This window comes from Caloenas nicobarica, chromosome 3 (genome assembly GCF_036013445.1).
Source record: "Caloenas nicobarica isolate bCalNic1 chromosome 3, bCalNic1.hap1, whole genome shotgun sequence".
NCBI classification, from domain to species: domain Eukaryota; kingdom Metazoa; phylum Chordata; class Aves; order Columbiformes; family Columbidae; genus Caloenas; species Caloenas nicobarica.
In genome coordinates this window covers 40,528,454-40,548,741 of record NC_088247.1, presented here as the reverse complement: position 1 = coordinate 40,548,741, position 20,288 = coordinate 40,528,454, and the positions used below count along the sequence as shown (strand labels likewise).

At 36.1% G+C, this 20,288-nt stretch overlaps 1 long non-coding RNA gene across 2 annotated transcripts in view; it reads left to right on the top strand.

Moving 5' to 3' along the window:
* The window catches only part of LOC135987086 (uncharacterized), a 77,561-nt gene extending 59,451 nt beyond the window's left edge, over window positions 1-18,110 (top strand). For both annotated transcript variants that reach the window (XR_010605952.1, XR_010605954.1), the window contains one exon: window positions 17,080-18,110. This is a non-coding gene — a long non-coding RNA (uncharacterized LOC135987086). The remainder of the gene's footprint in view (window positions 1-17,079) is intronic.
* The last annotated feature ends 2,178 nt before the right edge of the window (window positions 18,111-20,288 follow it).

Genomic DNA, 20,288 nt, shown 5'->3' with positions numbered 1-20,288 from the left:
CTTGCGCAGTAGCACTATGTTAGTTTTCCCACTGTCTGGATAGCTCCAGTCCTCCCCTGTTTGCTGGTTGGGAAATAAAGGCACGTATTATGTCTGCAGATGGTGAAGAAGCTCCTTCCAGGAAACAGGCTTCAGAGTTCAGTCCAGCTCTGAGTAGGATGGCTGACACTTCAAGCACAGTTGATCTTCCCAGTAAATCACAAATTTTCTCATTTCAACGGGAAAGTTTATGGAATGTCCAAATCCATCTCTAGGTAAAGATACTGGCTAATTCTGTTTATTTGGCAACTGATTTGCATGGAACAGTGTTGATAAACTGAAATAAGGGAATTATAAAGTGATCTTAGAGTCTTGTGAAGAAAAACTCCTGTCAGGGGAAAAGTTGCTTGTGAAGAAAGGGTGCTACTCTCAGAAGGAGCAGTCGTTTGGTGGTTGGAAAACAAAAATCTTTCCCTTTTGCTGTGTGGACCACCTGTCACTGCTTTTTCAATGTCTTTGTGACATGTTTGCTCACTCAGAGGTTTTTACGTGATAAAAAGCTTGTGTTTATGTGACATAGAATTTTTATTTTTTTAATTCCTCTGGAATTATTGGACTCACAACATCACCCCAGGTACTATAAGTCTGTCTTTCCTAATCTTACCTCAACAGAGTTCCAATTACTTTATCTATTCTCAGCACAGCAATCACCTCCAGGCTGCCATAGAAAGAGGATGACATCATTGTCTGGGCAGCAGACAGGTTTCAAAAGACCTGAAATGTTTTTTTTAATTGTGTTCCATGCTAGTTATAAGATGATTTGGGAAGATTTTGTCAACAACATATTTATCTTTTAGAATATAACTACTGAATATCCATTTCACCTTTCTTCAGTACAAAAATTTTGCATTATCTTTTGATAGTAGAAAAAATGTCAAACACCAGATTATTTCTAATGCTCCCTTCTTACACCAAAAACTCTAGATCCCCATTCCACACTTACATATGTGCCTTTCTCAATATGTGCAAGCATTTTCTTACATGTAAGATATTCACTCCTTTCCTTTTTCACTCAACACCGAATCAAACTGCCTCCTTTAATGGTTTTGGAGGTAGACATACTGCCTTTAATGGGGATCTATTGCTTTTTTTATTTTAATGAGGATTTACCAAGTTTCTGACTGAACGGCTCATGAGCACATCCACCACAGGTGTGCCAATTGATTGCATATGCACTGTAGGTGTGACAGAGCCTGCTTGCTTGGCACCCTTGAGTTGCGGGAACTCTGCAGCACAAGGAAGTAGACCAGCATGTTATTTTGATTTGTTATCCTTTTTCCACTTTGCTATCCTTTGCTCCAGTCCATCTCCCCTTTCCTTCAGATTCCCAGTGATATCTGTCACCTTGTCTCGGCTTTATAACCCACTCGCCCCCTGCCAAGTATCAGAGTAATGGGCATACATATGACAAAGTAGGTGAAAGTAAGGAGGAAAGAATGGTCTTTTGCTTAGTTTTCAATAGAATTGAAGTACCCAGGCAGTGCGAAAAATCCCACTAGTCCAAGTCTGCTTCATTAGGTACCTAAATGGCCCTGCAGATCCTGCTTTAAGAGATATAAGACACAAATATTCTCTAAAATCAGAGACACAACTAAAAGTGAAATGAAGCAAAGAGAAGTGGAAAAAGGGATATGAAAAAGAAAAAAACTGCCAGGCTGCAGGGGGACCCAGGGACTCCCCAGGGTGAGTGGCAGGACCTCCTTGGGGTCCATCAGGGCAGGGTCTGCCAGGCCCACCCCATGTCCCCAGCCAGGAGCAGGGCAGATGGAGGGACAGGGGGGCAGCCCCAGCCCCAGGTACCAGCACCTCCCTGGGGAAGGGAATGGATGACACTGGCCTGGGACATGGTCCTGTGGGTGGGCCTGCCTCAGCATGGCCCACAGACAGGCTGGGCAGCACTGTGGGGATCTGGAGATGGGCTCTACTGTGATATTGCTGGGGCAGGAGCTGATGGCCCCAGGAGGTAAAATTGGGTACTGGACCATGGGCAGGTTGGGGGGAGCCTTTGTGCGTAGGCAGGGACAGGCAGGTTTGTGGGAGCCCTCCAGGCCCTGACAGCTGTGAAAAGTACATTAGTAGTTAAGCACTTGGCACTATGTGTCTTCATATTAGGCACTTATACCCAGCTTCACATGTCTCAGGTTATTTTAGGATATGCTTTTTGAACTGTATTCATTCCACTTAACCTCACAATGAGGAATGCACCTAAGGTAGGGTACTAGCATTTCTATTTTCCTTGATCAAAGGGAGAGAAACCAACCTCTAGAAGGCTTTTGAATCCAAAATCTGAACTTTCCTCTGAGAGTATCTAGGTATCTCCTTCAAGTGTCACTGTCTTTTGACTTTGCAAGGTTGACTACACTCTTAAGTATTTCAGTTAGGTGCCTCAAATTAGGTAGGATGAATTTGTGAGTTACTATCTGTGACCTTTCTCCCTATAAGATGCTTTTGTGCCTCTTCTCACATTGGCCTTAAAATTCAGCCATGAGGGGATGCTCTGATCTAATTCTTCTTTTCTAACCGTGATCCTAGAAAACAAACAAATTTACTACAGGTAGATAACACAATCACTGCTTTCACAAAGAAAAGCATAAACCCAGAAGACTTCCTTCTAACTGTGTCACCTCTTTCCTCCATGGGGGAAAAAAAGTCAACCAAAAGTTCTAGCTTTTCTTGTGGTTAATGCTGATTTCACATAATCTGTACTAGAATATTGAGCCATGAAAGCTAAAAAGGTGCTGGAGGAGGTGAAAGTTGTAAAAACATGATAGAGACAAATATTTCTCTTGGTTGAGGCTTAGATTTGGTTTCTACTGGCAAAAACTAGGTAGCATAGTGAGAAGGGAGGCACCGCTCCCACCCTGGCAGGGCAGAATTACTCAGGTCAGGCTGGCAGTAGCCTTTGTATAGTAGAAGCCTGTAGGACTAAAGCAGATTGCATCCATGGCATTGGGAAAAGAGATTCTGTAGAGCAAGATAAACAAGCTACTAAATTCAGGTAGATACAACAGGGCACAGGCTCTATGGGAGTGGGAGCAAGGGAATAGTTTCGTCTTTTCCTGTCTCTTCCACTGTGAATCTGGTCCAACACATTCAAACCAAACCCAACAGAAATGAGAGTTGTGGTAAAGACATTTTAAGTTGCTTCTAAAAACAGCTTGTGGAATTCTTTAGCTTAGTCCTATTTATGCAAAAGCAATGGAAGAGTGCATTAATCAAAGCCATATGGGAACTGCGCAACATTATAAATGGGAAAAGACTAAAAAAATCTAAAGAGTGAGAGCCAACAATGTAGAAGTTATGAAGAGGCTCAGAAAGTGGATCAGAGAGACCAGGGGACTGAAACCATGGCCAAGAAAGCAACAGGGGAGCCAAAGGCCAAACTGGAGATGGGAAAGGAGAAGCAGAAGGCAGACTTTGGGACTGAGAGTACCATTCCAAAACACAGCTAAGAAATGCAAAATGTACTGCAGAAAGGAAGACCTGAGGAAGAGCAGTATCACCACAGACTTGAAATATTCTCTAAGAATAGCATCATTGTTCTACTGCTGGCTACCTACAGACTGATTTCACTAGGCATACAGAAACATAATCGTTAGGTAACTTATAACTCTTAAACATACCTGCATGTTGCCAGTGTTTGTTGTCTTCTAGGACTTCAACATCACAATTAATTTTTAAATGTTATTTTCTAGTATAGAAATTGGTTTGGAAATCTTTGCCATTTCAGTTCTTGCCATTTTAAAAGCATAATATAATTCCTCTATTTTTTGTGTTTGCAGTCAGTATTTCTCAATAGGTATCTATTTAAAAGTAGACGAAATTTAGGAATTATAAATTTGTTCTTATGATATAGTATAATCTCCTTTCAAATTAAGCTGTGTTATGAATATTAAAAAAAAAAAAAGCTTATGTTCCCATTAGAAATCTCATGCTTCGTTTAGATCCTTTTTAAAGATACTTCATGATACTTTCTGTATTTCATTAATACATCACAGGCAAAAATATCTGATGCTACAATTTCTAAAACCTGTCCATCGTATCAACAGAAATCAGAATTTTTAATTTGTTACTTAGTGTCCTGCTCTCCATCCTTTACTGTGTTCAGGCATCACTGTTCAATGAGATCTAAGCTGCTAGGTTTTTTTTGGTTTATACGTTTTCTTTTTGTTTCATGTTATGCATGTATTTATCTGTACTTCTTACTAAGCTCTTGCTATTACATGATACTTTAGGGAGCCTATGAACTAGTAGGTTTTTTCTGTGGTGTGTACTTTCTCCCCATTTCTATGCATTTGTGTATTTTGAAGTTCTGATTTCCTCATGCTACCTTTTGTTTTGCCAATTATAACATATAATATAAGATAATTCAAAAAACTCCATGGGGGCAGCCTATTCCTGCACCTGTGGATGGGTGCTTAGCAGCATCAATATTCATTTTTAATCTCTTGATACATGTGCTGAATGGTTAATGCAACATTTCCAAACAGGCAGTTGCCAATGCTTTGCATGTTTTGTTTTGTTTGTTTGTTTGTTTTTTCTTCAAGTGTTTCTAGAAAGCTCTTTCACTGCAGTCTTTGGCTCTGGAAGTGTCATTTCCTTAGTCTATCTCAACAAAAGATGGAGATATGAAATCAACATCTGCCAATATTAGTGTCTGGATTAAATGCAATCATGAAAACAGCAAACAACTGTCTCAAAACCTTTGATTTTCTCTTTTAAGCGAACTTATTAGTACTTTAATAATCTTTTTCTACTGCATTCAGTTTTCCAAGGCTTCCTACACTTTCTTCAGCTGCAAGTCCTCAAACAAATGTTGCCTGGATACTACACCCCAGTGCAACATTCTGCAGCACTGGTAAAGGGTAGTGGACATTAAATGATTGACATCACCGTATCATTTTCAGTCAGCTACTGATATTTGTTGTGCATCTTCTGAGAGATATTGCATAGTGCCTCTGTAGCTCTAGGGAATCTTTACATAGACTAAACAAATTCAGATGGGATAGTTAAGCCATTGATATATGGTTATAGCAAGAGTAAGTACAATGGTAAAACTAACCTTATATACAAAATTTATGGATCCAGCATGACTTCTTCTAATTAACTGAAATATTCAGCATAAGTATAAATAGCCTTCAAGGCAGGAGTAAGGATGCACTGATTAACGTAGTAAACAATCTTGCTCATCAGTTAATAACCAAAACAACAAAAAACAGCTATATTGGGTGCTCTGTTGGCAGACAGTCAAGCCACAAATAAGCAACTGTTGTGTTAAAATGTAAATCAGACTGAGGATGTACTGAGTCGTAGAAGGAGATTGTTGTGAACAGGCTACATTTCCAACACAGAAAACTGAAAAGTCATAGGCAACCTTCAAATATAAAATTCAAGGTCTTATGTAATTGTAGAATTTCATAATAATACTTTTGTTTGGGGGAAGGGGACTTGTTTTCAGTTTATTGCTTATATTAAGTATATATTGAAAGTTTATTTAGTATGCATGAAGACTAACAGAGGTAGAGACTTATCCTACTGTTTCTTCAACAGCATGAAATATTTGGTGACAAATATTCTTAAATATTAGAGAGGAATTTTAACTTCTACCTTGTATATTTTGTTTTCCATCATCTGTAAATACTCATTGTTGACAGAGGTAGGAAATTTAGGTTTTATTGAATACTATCATTTCATCATCTATGCTTTTCAATGTGCTGCATAAGCATTGCACTGTGCATACCTGAATTAAGGCCCCAGTTTCCCAGAAATCTTGCACAGTGAAGGTATAATTTTTTTTTCAAATATATGGATGTTTCCAGATGTCAAAAATCAAATACAGTATGATGCCATTTAACTATGTCATGCAACTAGATCCCTAACTGCTTTAGAAAGCAGAATGAAAAGGTGAGAAAGTTGCATAACATAATTTTATTAGCTTATGAGTGAATCTTTTAACATTTTTATTATTGCCTTTTGCAATGAAGTTGCAAGTAAAAAGATACACACTTTTGTACTTTAGAAGGCATTTAATGCAAAATAAGTATCAAAAGGAAAGGAAGCTACTTCCAAAGTATGCTTCATTATCCAGAAAGGAATAGCAAGATTTCATTTTTTACCTTACCAATGAACTATTGAGAATTTTTGAAGAAGACTGAAAAATCCTGAATGAGACATTGTATTAGAAAGAGGCAGGTGGGGAAAACCCTTCAGATCTCTTTGTTTAATGGCCAAACATTTCCTTTGACATAAATGGAAGTCCAGTTATAGACGAAAATCAATGAAAATTTCTTATTCAAAAGCTGCTCCTTTTGTCATCCAAGTTTAGTTTTAAATTCTTTTTACATTTTATATTATTTTAAATGCTATTTATGCAACTCACAGAGGACAACAAAAAATACTTTTTTTTCTGTTCAATGGTATTTATAAAAAGAATTTTCTTATTTTTTTATAATAAGTGTTCCACTTTTAAGAATAATTTTGAAGCATTGAGGCTTAAATCACGGACAATTAAAGACAAGGTCAATCACTTGTCAGTACATGCTTGTGTGATGGTATAATTTAGGGGGTTTTTTAAAAACTGGAATTTTCAAATAAAAATATTTTTTACAAAATTCTTTAAACAAATCTTTATTTTGGAAAATAAGTTTCTGATTGTTGTAATAAAAATGTATTTAAGTTTCATTTAGTGTATTTAGTTGCAAAAAACAGACAAAGTTTTAGTTTACTAAGAAAAGTAAAACTTGTTCAAGGAAGGCATCTTTCAGACTTGTCTAAAGAGTCCTCCTGCATTTAATATAAATAAAAAGTAGTAAACATTCAGGAAAGAGTGATATACATGCTAATTCATCAGAGCTTGATTAGAATGGTATACTAAAATATTATTTTTTGAATGTTCAGTATCATGCTAAAGTTGAGTTTCTCTAAGAACACTATGTCATTCTACTGCTCAGCTTCCTAGCCTGCAAATCAGGAGATGAACAAAAAAATCTGATGAAACCCACAATGATAGATCAGTAACATATTGCCTGCTATCCTTATTTTCCATACCATTTTATCTTCTTCTAACCTCTTCTCATTTGCTCTGCATTTTGCCCTATTATTTTAAAAGTTTATCATGCTTAGCATTTTTCTCCCTGCTTTTTATTTATTTATTGGTTGGTTGGTTGTTGTTTATAGTAGAAGCAGCAGATCAGGCCTTATGAACTTCAATGCAGTGGCAGCAGGAAAAGATGGAATGTGACTCCTTTGTCCAAATCAAAATGGATATTTAATGTAATAATGCCCTGATAATTTTACCTTTTGTTACAGATGGGAACTTTTACATGTGATTCTCTGACTGACAAATAAAAATTAGCTGAATATCTTCTAGGAGGCAGAAATATAGGTCGGGTGAAACCCTCTGATTTCAAAGTCCAGTAACTTCTTTTGTCACAAAATACGATTTAAAGAAGCTGTCAAATTCTGTCAGTAAACCAGTGGGTATTTCTGACTTTTTTTTATTCGTTCTTCCAAAAAGTTGCTCAGTAACATTTTTCTTTGATGAGGGCCAAATTTATCCACAAAACATTAATATGCATTTTTTCTGACTATGCTTTTCCATCATTTATCAACAGTCCTGGCTGAGAAGGTCCCAGTTGACTGGAAGGTGGCAAATGTGATGCCCATCTACAACAAGGACAGGCCTGTCACTCTGACCTCGGTGGCAGGGAAGGTTATGGAGCAGATCATCCTGAGTGCCATCACATGGCATGTACAGGACAACCAGGTGATCAGGCCCAGTCATCATGGTATCTTCAAAATATCTGATCCCACTAACATGAGCACACAGGTTGTAATGTCACTATTGTCTGTGAATCTGAAATTTATTGAACTGAGTGCTGATTGACAGTTTTCACATCCCCTTTGGTAGCAGCATCACTGTTAGTAGCCTCTGTGCTAGTCAGATGCAAAGATCAGCCTCACAATTTGGCAATGTGTTTCAGGTATTTAACCATCATTGTGGTAGTGCTGCTTCTTCCTGGGAGCCACACACACAAGCTATATAACAATTGTAGTTTTGTACTTCATTGTATTAGGCCACTGACTTTGAGCCATAAACAAAAACTGCAGTAGACCTGTCTCTGACTACATAGGACTCCGAAAGACTGCACGACTACTTTTTATATTTCATGGTTAAATTTACCTCTATTTCCACTACTTGACTCCTAAAAATCAACCACGAAGAGTGGGCTTCCTCACCACTCATAGTTTGACACATTGTTACCAATAATTTTTATTACAAATTCAAACAGTACAGTTGAAAAACCTGAACATTACTGCAGTGTAGTGAAAACATTTGTCTCTATAATAATATCCTAAATAAATTCCAAATTTTAAAGCGTGAAACGGATACCTGACATGAGATATAAAAACCAGACTTTGATTTAATATTTTAAAACCTATGCAAACATTAAAAAAATAAGATCAGATTCTTAGCGATAGATTAGTTTTTCTTTTCCTTTTTTTTTTTCATTCAAATTGCAGTCATATGTCAACAGGGAGTAATTAAACAAAACACTTCATGCATTTTTGTGGGCAGGGGAAGCACACCTTATATTTGAAAACAAGAATTTGTGGATAATTTAATTAAAGGCTTAACAGTTTAATCAAAGAGTTGATATTAGTCTGCTTAGAATTTTACCAGCACTTGTAGTCCGAAGTATCCAATTGCAGCATGTTCCAAACTAAGTTACAGTTAAAGCTGACACATATAAACATTCTAATATCTACCATCTTTCCTGTGGTTATGCTTCATGTTTTCAGTGTGTTATTGTGGCAGTTCATGAGCATCCCAACTTCTTTTGAAATTAATTTCCATGATGAGGGCTTGTTCTACCTTGTTGTTGGGGATCCTTAAAGTTTTTTGGTATGTTTGCTAACAGCTTACTTTTTCACTTTTTTTTTTTTTCATTCTTTGTCTCAGAATTTCATGTTATATCTAAGTTTTACATATGCTGGATACTTTTCATTGCTCTCGCTGTCATTCCTAAAGCCAGTTCTACTCTGTTCCCAAGGCTGCATTACTTTAGCAAATAGTAATTGACCATTTCTGGGTAGTGTTTATAGCTCTGGGACATCTGGTATCACCCTGTGCCTGCACTTTCAAGGCCTGTGATATTGTCTTGTGGTACGTTTGGGGATGCCTGTTATAAACCGTTATTTGACTTCAACAGTCTTCAGGTTGCCTAGGAAATGCTTTATTAGTACAACATAGTCAAAGTTACAACCCATTTTTAGGTATACTAATAGTTACCTCCACAAAAATGATGATTGATTAGAAGATATATGTATATCTCCTTAGATACGCTATACTTTTGTAACTATCTCTTATTAATATCTATTAGTTTTGGCATACCACTCTGAATTTATCAAAATTGTTTCCCAAGACTATATTCAGCTAGGTTTCCAGTACCTAGCCCTTTTCTGAACCTACCTTGCCATGTCTAAAATCTTGCATATCTGTTCCACCTCCTTACTGACTATGTTGCTGGAACTAAGTAAATAGTTCTTCCATTTGAGGTGGAAAATTACACAAAAAGGAAGATATCACAGAAAAGTCATAAATAATTCTGAATACCTTCAGAATACTTCAGTTGACCAAAAACTATTTCTACAGTCACGATAGTCCTTCAAAAGGTTCACTTCTGCTTTCTTGAAGAAGTTACATCTTTGTTCCACTTCTACCATTTTTGTTTAATCAATTACAACTTTTTTACACATAGATCAAATGTAGATTGGTGAGATGAACTAGCTGGTGTAATTTTTTGTAATTAAACTTTTTAAGTGCCCTCTATTTCCATTTCTTTAGCTGTAGGTCTATGGTCAGCTAATTAGACTCCTTCAAAAGCTTTCATGAACGATAGAGACAAAAGGGTAAGACATAAGAAGAGAAAAAGCTCAATCATTTGCATCCCTAATCTTCAGTTCTCTTGTAAGATCGGTTTGCATAGTTTCTCCTATCATTTCTCGCTCTCTCCTTGACTGTCTGAATTCCAGAAGTTATACTCAGAGAGAGAGAGAGAAGAAAGTAAAAGAAAGTACAGGAATACAGAATATAGTCCATTATGATTAAAACTTAATAGAAAATTGAAGGCAACATTACAACTAAACTGACAAATCTTTCTTCAAACATTAAAAAAGATAAGCATATTATTTAAAAAGTCTAGCGTGTACTTTTTTTTCTGAAAGAGATATCTTTGAGGATTTAATAGATCAAAACAAATATTCAATCAAAAAGATATAATGCATATGTAAGATACTAATATATACACAAAAATATGTTTTTCCTCTTCAACACAACTTGTCGTTTTGAATGTTAAGCTCAGTATGCATCATTTAAAACAGTCAAAGTGTTGTGAATCTATCTAAAGGAAATGTATTCACTGAATTGAGCTTTTTTTATTTCCTCTTTTGAATGCAGGAAAGAGATTTTGACTTTTCATTCCAATTTTATGTTTTGAAATTTTTATGAAACAGGAAAAATGTATTTGACCTGTCATCTAGAAGCTTACAGTTGGAAGGGTAAACAGGAGTTGTGGAAGAAATATCAAAGGGGAATCTTCCTATTCCCCAAATCAAAATAAAATGGCCAGAAGAGCCCCAAGAGAAAAAATAGCAGAGGAATGAGTAAAAGTACCAAGTAGTGGGAGTGGAGTTTCCCTTCTTTTACTAGTAATGTTATCACAGCTGAATGAGTCAAAGTGAAAGGAATCAATTTCAGTGTCAGCCTTCATTTTCTAATTACAACCATGTTTGCTGGACTGGACACGTCTATAACTTCTAATGTAATCATTAAGAAGTGTCTTTATCCCTATACACCAAACAATATTCACTAAACCCTGAGAAGTTATTTCCTCTTATTTGAATGGATCATATACTTTTCAGTTAAGCTATTTGTAAATATAAGAAAATCATAATTTCTTTCATCAAATATGACACTAAAACATGGAACAAGTGCACTAAAATATTTATGGGACCTACCCATTCTGTTAAAGAAAGGAAAACTTCAGAACTCATGTCTCTCACTTTGCACTATAAAACAAAAGAAGCAGTCATTGTGATTTATACTGATCAAGGCATGAAAAAGGTGATTTTGTTTTTCAGTAGGTGGTGGGTTTTTTCTTTGGTCTTTTTTATTTTGTTTTGTTTGTTTGTATTTGTTTGTTTTGTTCGTTTGTTGTTGGTTTAAAATTTTATTTCTGTGCGAATATGTAATGACTCCAGGTGGTTGTTTTCCTTGTTACCAAAAAGTTGATATGAGTTTTTATTTTCTTCCTTGTTTCAAGTTAAGAAGATTTTCTTCTAGAGCTTATAGTCAGCTGTACTCTACTAGTACATGATCTTGAAATTCCATCAGCTTCTACTTCCTGAAGAATCTCAACAACATCTATAACATTGATGTTATGCTACGAAATAGCATTTCACCATCTGAAATGAAATGAAAGTATCTCAAGTTCAGATCTTTTTTCTTCATTAATTTTCCTGAAGAAGAACTATATCCTCAGTACTTTGAAAAATGATACTGATTTGTGTGCCCAACCTGAGACACTCAGCAATGGCCATGTCTTCAAGAAAGGCTCATCATTCTGGCTAGTGGCAAAGTCACAAGAATCAGAATCAGAGCAGCACCACCTAAACTTTTTTATGAAATTAAAAGTTCCTTACTTTGTTTCCTTTTCAAAACTGCTGATCATATCAAATCTAAAAGCAAGAATAATAAAAATATTAACAGTGATACTGTCAATAATGCTTTCACAGAATCACAGAATGTTAGGGATTGGAAAGGACCCCGCAAGATCATCTAGTCCAATCCCCCCGCCAGAGCAGGAACACCTAGATGAGGTTACACAGGAACGTGTCCAGGCGGGTTTTGAATGTCTCCAGAGAAGGAGACTCCACAACCTCCCTGGGCAGCCTGTTCCAGGGCTCCGTCACCCTCACCATGAAGAAGTTTCTTCTCAAATTTAAATGAAACCTCCTGTGTTCCAGTTTATACCCATTGCCCCCTGTCTTATCATTGGTTGTCAATGGTTGTTCCTTTAATGCAGCTGCTTATTAAAACACACATGAAGCTTCAGATGATTTTTTTTCTCTTCCAAATGTCTTCTGAAACCTGTCAGTTCTGGAAATCAGCAGCATGTGGTGCAGATTCAGCCTGTTAGCCTGTGTTCAAAGAAGAAGTCTTTATGTGCACAACTCTCACGTAAGATAGCCAGAGATCCACTGTGGTTTTAAATATTCCTACATGCCTTGGGTCCCTGCCTACATATCTTCTAGTAAATTACTAAGTGACAGAAAATGTTGCTAGGCACTGGGACTTTATTCTCTGTATTTCCAAATAGAGCAGTCCTTGGAGCACTTTTGGCCTTGACTGATTAACACTCTAGCATTTCCTGGGCACAGTTGAAGCATTAATATGCCCCAATAGTTGGATGCAGTATAAGGGAAAATAATCACATGGATGGAGACTGTTTTGTGCCATTTGCCTCAATACAAAGGAGTGATCTCAGACACTTTCAATTCACCAGCCTTGTTTCCATCCCTGTATTGAATATCTGTCATGAAGTGTTTAGTGGAAAGATTTGGTAAGATTTTAATGACACAATTTTTACCTAAAAAAAAAAAAAAAAACAAAAAACAAACAAACAAACAAACCTACACCATTTTGTGAGCTTTTGTTGAAAGCAGCAGAAGCAAAAGAAATACCGTGAAAAATATGTTGCAAAATTATTCTACTTTTCATCTAAATTGGTTTCATTAAAAGCTTCTGATGAAGGTCACAGTCTATGCTTGATCTCAAAGTTAGCAATAAGTGCTTTACTCATGAAGGATCATCACTAATAAAGATCTAAGAAATCAACAAACTCTCCATTACTGTATTACTTCACAGGAAATCAAGTTATCCAATATTCCTACTAGTAAGCATTGCCACTTTCAGTTTCCACAGCAAGTTCTCAGTGATGCTATTTTTTTATTTCATCAGTACCAGAATGCTTGTGTTCCTGTGTTCACATGTTTCTCTCTTTTCTGTCTTTTCTCCTCACACCTTTCAAATGCTCACACTGTTCACACAATGTTACATCGAAGTACCAGAAAGAACCTCAGTAGTTTCCTGTCTTGGTGTCTATTACATCCCAAAATCCTCAAAAACATTGCAGTAAGGGTTGGTTTTCATTTTGTTTTTTTGTTTTGGTTTGGTTTTTTTCCTTTTCTTTTCTTTGTTTTTGTTTTGGGGTTTGGGGTTGTTTGTTGTTTTGGGTTTTTTTAAGATATAAAATTCATTTATGGACAATGTAGCTTTTCTCCTATTTCTTTCCTTCATTTATGCAAACAGTTCATTTAGTTCAAAGGATAGAATCTATTGTCTGAAATACAGTTCGCAAAACTACTAGAAAAGTAATTTCCACTGTTTCAAACACAGAGCCAGAATTGTCTGGAGGCTACAGTTTCCCTGGAACAGAAGCTCCCAAAAAAACATGACTACCCATCACACCCTGAGATGTCTTGTGGCACTAAGGTTGCACAAAAACCTGAGAATGACCCAGCAAACACGAGAAAAAATAATCCCGACCATAATGGGACTCAAGCCAGTCAAGTGAACTCTTAATGGTTTCATGTTTGTGACTAATGGTTTATCTGTGAAACATTAACAGGGTTTCAGAGAGTTTTTTTTTAATAAATACGCAATAAAGCTCAGATTCATATATATGTGATTAAAGTGGTTTATGACCTAGCACCGCCTAAATTCCACATCCAAATAGCACCTAAATTGCACATCCAAATAGGCTGCTTCTTTTCTCATAGAGGATGATTCAGGTTCCTTCCAGGCTTGCCTGCTGAGGTGAACTATGGTTTCTGGTTTACATACCACAGATAGAAACCCACAAGTTTGGTTTTGGTTTTTTTTTTTTGCCTTTTTTGTTTGGTTGGTTGGTTTTGGGTATTTTTTTGTTTTTTTCTTCTGCACAGATATAGAGCCATAAAAAGCGAGTATGTCTGGAGATCATGGACCCCTTGGTGGGGTGAAGTGCCTGGAACTAGATAGAATATTTCTTTAGTTGTATGACTTTCAGGCTCTTTATATTATTGTGCTAGTATTCCAGGAAGAAATCCAGCATACCCAGATTAAAAACCTGGTTGCTCTTTAACTTTGTTGCTCTAAATCTTTGTCTGCAGGAGCTGATATATCTAAATTGAACAACCAGTTTAAGTGTTTAAACTAAAAGATGTTAACACACAATTTCTAGGAAAAACAGAACAAAATCAGATTGTTTAAAATCACTTCGATCTTGAATTTTTAATGTACAGTATAGTTACTTTATCTGTCATTAGATCCTTGTTATTTTTCTGTTAAAGTTATCATTAAGTATTTTATCTAGACTTATTTTTTCCACATGTTTAAAATTACTTATGGGCTTTTTCTGCCTGTGTATTGTACTCCTTGAGAATTCCAATAGATATATGCTATGAAGATGAAAGAATTGTCGTGACTCATTGAATTATTAACAACCTATGAAACTTTGTTATAAAATGACTGTTTAATTTAATATGCACAATATCCAAATGCAGAATATTTAGTGCTGTCTATCATTTAATCCAAACTGGTGGACTCAGAGATAACACTATTAATGCAGTAATAATGTTCAAGACACATTAGTGAAAACACAAATATAAATCGATCCAGCTCCTCAGCTGGTGTAAACCAGAATGTGCAATTAATAGAATTCAATATAGCTCCATTTCAGTCAATGGAGTTACACTGATATTCACCAGCAGATGATTCATCTCATTATTTCTAATTTATATGTATCTTATTACAAGCAAAAATGATAATGATGCACCTAATTATACTGGACTAAAAGCATGACAAACTAGTTTGAGGATATACAATGCATGACATCTATTCCTATCAATCTTTAACATAATTTTTTGACTCAGACATTTAACTGTTTTGTTTAGACTAATGTAGGGATAGTTCAGATGAGGCATCTGTGTTAGATACTTCTATGTTTCTCGCCACTTGGTAGCAATTGTTTTATCTTCCTCTTGATAGTAGTCCTTATTTTCAGTGTTTTGTGAGTTTTCTTTTTAATAGTTGAGATATGAAGGTGCAGTCAGCATGTCACAAAAATGTTCTTGTTCCATGAGTGGAAGAGCATTCTTCTTTCAACATTTATTTTTCTTTTTTTTTTGTTTCCCTCAGGAGTCACACTCTTCTGTGCTAGGAACTATTTTTAGTCAATACCATTAGATACATCGTTCAGTCTCTTCTGTTTTGAAGATATGGGATGCCTTTCAAATTTCTGAGTTTTCTCACAAGAAAGAAAGCCCATAGGAAATACTTTGCATAGGGATATGGGGGGGACAGAAAAAATCCAGAAATAGTACAATGCATTGCCAGTGTTTAGATTTTTTTTTTTCTGTAATACTTTTTCTGTTTTTCCGCATTTTCAAGCAGTTGTTTCAAATATTCATTTCTCATTGTTTTTCAAATATTGATTTCTAATTTTTCACTTACTCTATTCCAACATGTTGTTTCCTTTTTTAAATTTAAGTTTTGCATGTTTATTAAAGGTCTATTTTCTTTCTTAATCTTAAATTAATTTTACTGTTATGTTCAGCTGCTTCCTCCTACTATTTCTATTGTCAAAAAATGAGTTAGAGGAACATATACTATAATTGCATAGTATACTCACAACAATTCCAACTCACTACTCAAGGAAACCAAACAAAAATATGGTCAGTTACATGAACACAAACTTTTAGAATTGTGTATTAAATTTAGAACAAAATGTTCTTAGAATATTTCTTTCCTTTTCCAATTAAAAAATGACATTAAAAATTGCATAGATAGGTATGGGGCTACTTTTACTTTAGCCTTCTCTATGGGGGTTTCTCAGATTTAGGTATTTATTTCTGTTATGTGATAGGTTTTTTGCCCTCTCTTAAATAGAAAACTCAGTTGTTGTCAGACATTTGTTGAAGCTGATACTCTAAACCACTTAAATTCTGCTGTAAACCTCACTGTAACCTGTTATGCATTATTTTTGTAAGAATATAAAACCAGTTATCCTTAATTTGACCAAAAATCCCTTCAGCTCAGCAGTTTGTCTCTATCAGTACCCAGTAGCTCAATAAATATCTTGGGAAAGAGCAGAACAGGTTAGGCACATGGGAAGCTCACCATCTTCTAATACTGTACTGCACACAAACTTCCCTTAAAAATAGTGATGGCTTTTTCTTCTATCCATTTGTCTAATTGATTTTTGTACTCATGCAAGTTATGAGTATTCATGTATTTTGGAAATGCTAATAATTTTCTTTTTTATTTGTTTTAAAATTGACACCTTTTTATTTCGTTTGGTTCGCCACTATTACTGCTAGATGTTGACTGTCATCAATGAACGATTATTCCGTATTTCCATTGTCTGAGGCTCTTCTGATTTTAAAGACCAGAGCCATCAGAATGTTCAGACTTCTCTTTTACAGGCTGAAGAAGTCTAATCTACTTATTTATTTGTCATATATTTATTTATGTGTGAAAAAATTTTCCTTAATATTGAGATTTAAATCAAGAGGTAAATAGCAAGCAAAAAGCTTGTAGTGCCAGTGCTTTTGAATATACCTGCCTCAGAGTTCCTAGATGCTTTTGAATGAGCAAGTGTTGACTTATGTTACATTTCAGAGCTTCACATATGCCTCTGGTACTGTAATTTACTTTCTGCAAGCTGTCCACACCTGGTTTGCCTTTACTAAGCTAATAAGGACTTGAATAAAAAATTTCAGTCATCTCCAAATTTACTCCAATGCGGAAAAACAATTTAAAATAACCAACTGGATAATTTAAGCTCGTATTAATAGAGAGGAATTTAGCACCAGAATTAAAAGAACAGCATCTGTCTCCTAGAGGCATTAACCAGGACACCTAATTACATCAGTATATTTTCAAACTCTCTTTCTCTGTTTTTCTCTCATTGTCTTTTTTTCTCTCTCTCTTTTAAGGTTCATCACCAAATGAATGAAAATAAAGCAAATTTTGTGGATTTCTCATTATGCAGATGAAGAATAGGTTCAAATGTCCTCATTATGGAGAAGACATTTCTCTGCTGTCATAGTGACAGGACTTTTGAGTCCTGGGAAAAATATGAAGGCTGTCATGGTTTACTTGGAAAAGTAGAAATATTGTCAATGAAGGAATTATATTTGACAAAGAGGGCTTATAAGCAAGATTCTGGACCTTGCTCTCATTATAAAATCAACCTTGGTGCTAATCGTCACAGAACTTGCAAAGGTTCCCTGCTATTGTAGTGTATTTACAATTAACAATATTGAATACAAAAGTATGATTTCAGAACAAAATAATACGCAATTCTAATTACCTAACTCATTTTCAAAATCAATCTCAAGTAAAGGTCAGCCTCAAGGTCTCCAGTAAGTTGGGTTTTTTTTCATACTCATGGCATAATAAAAAGAAAGCCTGGATAGCCCTGCTAACAGGCATTGCTTAATTGGTTGCAATGTCTTCAAATGATTACATGAGTTCATCTATAACAATAAAATAAGCAGAAACACAAAGAATAAAATATATAAACTACAAAACTTTATATTTTAACTACTACTGGCTATGTGTAAAGACTTTATGCCCCTCCATGCAAAGGTCTGGCATTCTTGATATGTCTAACTGTAAAAGTCTTTAAAAATTGTTACTTTCCTTTTGAATATCTGGTACACCAGCTGTCTAGAGAGTGTCAGTTCAGCTTGCTCTGCAGAGCAACCATTCACATCATGAGGAAAACCATCCTCAAAATAGAATTAAGACCTCCGCTGCATGGAGAATTGTGGCAAGCTCCAGAGCTTTGTTGCTAGTTCAAGACCAGTTACATTAATATTAAACACACAAGGACGAAAATGCAAAACTGGCCCAAAACTGAAAACAGTTCCTCCCATATCTTTCAGAGAAGGCAATATTATATGTAACAGAGATATCGACTACATGAAAATATCAAGTATAATAAATATTGAGTACCTCAAGACTCCTTTGTCTATGGTTTATGTTCTATCCAAGCAACGCTTTATTCATTGAGTGGTGCTAGTGATATCACTGGATGATTCACAGTGTAAATTACTGTTAATTTGGAATAAAGGTGACAGAATCAAGCTCAAACAGGATAAAATGAAGAAAGAGCATAAAAGAAATTTGAATCACTTCAAATTACAGCACTAGAATGAAACTCTGAACTAGCTCCTATAAAACTATTTATGAGCTTTAGAAGTTCTTGTGCTGAGGATATAAATAATCCTTGTTTGCTGATGCTTGAATGTCTGTAACAGACAACAGTGACCACAAAATATTTTCATATAAACTGAAATCTCTAATTGCTCTCTGATCTATGGATAAGCTATTAATTTCCTTTATTAATGTATTTTGGCCAGAGTCCCCAGCGAACAACAGGCTTACTTAATAATATCCTATAAAGCATTCCACAACATTTGTATCCAGTATGAGACAGAATTTGACCATGAATGAACTATTAATGACTAGCGTTAAAAGAAAACAAACCAAAACAATAAGCCACAAACAAAACAAACAAATAAAAACAAACAAAACAACTGAGTTTTATGTTTCAAATACAAGTTGTAGCATACACTCAATTCTGCAGTAAGCTGGCTTCCTTGCCCAGCATCTCAGAAGACAATTTTGCATTTCTGCTCTCAGAAACATGCATTTCTTCTTTTAGAAACATCCTGCCACAGTGGTGGTGTACTGTCTGTTTTCTAAAGCTTTGAGAAGAGCCTGTCCACTGGTGTATATATAGCCTTTTGCATTTTCTTTGAACTGTTCTCTGGCTGTTTTGTTTACTTGTGGGTTAGCCAGTTACAGACCCCTTTGATTAGGAATGCACAGCTGTAAATGAGATTCTAGAAAACTAAGGTTCAGATTATTAGATTGTTTCTGGGAACAAAACCTAAGATCTGTAGTTCATAGTATATGTTAGCTGACGTGTTATGGATCATGTTCCTGTTGTCTGTCCTGCATATACTTTAAGGATGGGAGTGATCTCACCTTTATCCTATAAAACTAGGCATTTAGTTAAAGCTATATGTTTAGCTAGCTGAAAACTGGTTTACATATGATGCCTGTCTTTCAAAAAAATGGAGAATTAATAGAAAGGTTATAGTTCCTATGTGTCCCTGTTGAAATATATGGGTCCCTTCCATGGGGTGCAGTCCCTCAGGAACAGACTGCTCCAGCAGGAGTCCGCAATGGGGTCACAAGTCCTGCCAAGAAACCTGCTCCAGCCTGGACTTCTCCCTCCATGGGGCCACAGGTTCTGCCAGGAGCCTGCTCCAGTGTGGGTTTCCCATGGGGTCACAGCCTCCTTTAGGCACCTGCCTTCTCTGGCATGGGGTCCTCCATGGGCTGCAGGTGGAGATCTGCTCCACTGTGGACCTCCATGGGCTGCAGGGGGACAGCTGGTCTCACCATGGTCTGCACCACGGGCTGCAAGGGAATCTCTGCACCAGCTCCTGGAGCACTTTCTCCCCTCCTTCCCTGACCTTGGTGTCTTCAGGGTTGTTTCTCTCACATATTCTCACACCTTTCTCTGGCTGCAACTGCTTTTGGGTGGCAACTTTTCCCCCTCATTAAATATGTTATCTCAGAGGCGCTACCACTGTTGCTGATGTGCTCGGCCTTGGCCAGTGGCAGGTCTGACTTGGAGATGGTGGGAAATGGCTTTGTCAGACACAGGGGAAGCTTCCAGAAGCTTCTCATAGAAGCCACCCTTGTAGCCCTTCCCACTATCAAACCTGCCACACAAGCCCAATACAGTTACCTTTATGACATAACAGGGATTAATATCCTCATGTATTGTTTGCCATTACTCATTTTTGAGCCCAGTTCCATTTTCATGGATGCCAATGTCACAAAGAACATTGGCTTTAACAGAATAATATATTTTCCCTTAAAAATGTAGAGCTAAAAAAAAAAAAAAAAAAAATTGCAAAATACTTATTTGGACCATTTATGTATTATAGTTGTTCCTGTTTCCCCAGTGTCAACTCTTTTTGAAGTATGAGGTAAGAAAATTTGATTGTTGAAAAGTCCCTGACAGAATTCAATTAAGCAATGAGACCTGGCCATTCAATTCTGCATCTATCATTTCTAGTTGTGATGTAAATCATAATAATGTTTTATAGTTATTTGTTTA